Source organism: Arachis stenosperma, chromosome 9 (assembly GCF_014773155.1).
Source record: "Arachis stenosperma cultivar V10309 chromosome 9, arast.V10309.gnm1.PFL2, whole genome shotgun sequence".
NCBI lineage: Eukaryota > Viridiplantae > Streptophyta > Magnoliopsida > Fabales > Fabaceae > Arachis > Arachis stenosperma.
The window spans coordinates 74,530,810-74,531,569 of record NC_080385.1 but is presented as its reverse complement, the minus strand read 5'-3'; the positions used below and the strand labels follow the sequence as shown (position 1 = coordinate 74,531,569).

At 41.6% G+C, this 760-nt stretch overlaps 1 non-coding gene across 1 annotated transcript; it reads left to right on the top strand.

Annotated features, from left to right (window-relative positions):
* Positions 1 to 243: 243 nt before the first annotated feature.
* On the top strand, positions 244 to 351 carry LOC130952686 (small nucleolar RNA R71). Its single transcript, XR_009074864.1, has one exon. It is a non-coding gene; the product is annotated as a small nucleolar RNA R71 (small nucleolar RNA).
* Positions 352 to 760: the final 409 nt, after the last annotated feature.

Sequence of the window (760 nt, the reverse complement as noted above, 5' to 3'; positions counted from 1 at the left end):
CTGAGCCAATATGGCATTCAGAGTATCAATCTCAAGAACTCCTTTCTTCTGATTCGTCCCATTGTTCACAGGATTCCTTTCAGAAGGGTACATGAATTTGTTATTTGCAACCATTTCAATGAGTTCTTGAGCTTCTACAGGCATCTTCTTCAGATGAAGAGATCCTCCAGCAGAGCTGTCCAATGACATCTTGGACAGTTCAGACAGACCATCATAGAAGATACCTATGATGCTCCATTCAGAAAGCATGTCAGAAGGACACTTTCTGATCAATTGTTTGTATCTTTCCCAAGCTTCATAGAGGGATTCACCTTCCTTCTGTCTGAAGGTTTGGACTTCCACTCTAAGCTTACTCAATTTTTGAGGTGGAAGGAACTTTGCCAAGAAGGCATTGACTAGCTTTTTCCAAGAGTTCAAGCATGCTTTAGGTTGTGAGTCCAACCATATCCTAGCTCTGTCTCTTACAGCAAAAGAGAATAGCATAAGTCTGTAGACCTCAGGGTCAACTCCATTGGTCTTAACAGTATCACAGATTTGCAAGAATTCAGCTAAAAACTGATGAGGATCTTCTAATGGAGAAACTAATTGAGGCTTAAGCTCAAAGTTGTTTGCTCCAATGGCAGGGATAGAGATGCTTCTCCCATAGAAGTCGGGAGTAGGTACAATAAAGTCACCCAGCACCTTCCTTGCATTGTTGGCATTGTTGTTATTTTCGGCTGCCATGTCTTCTTCTTGTTTGAAGATTTCTGTTAGGTCCTCT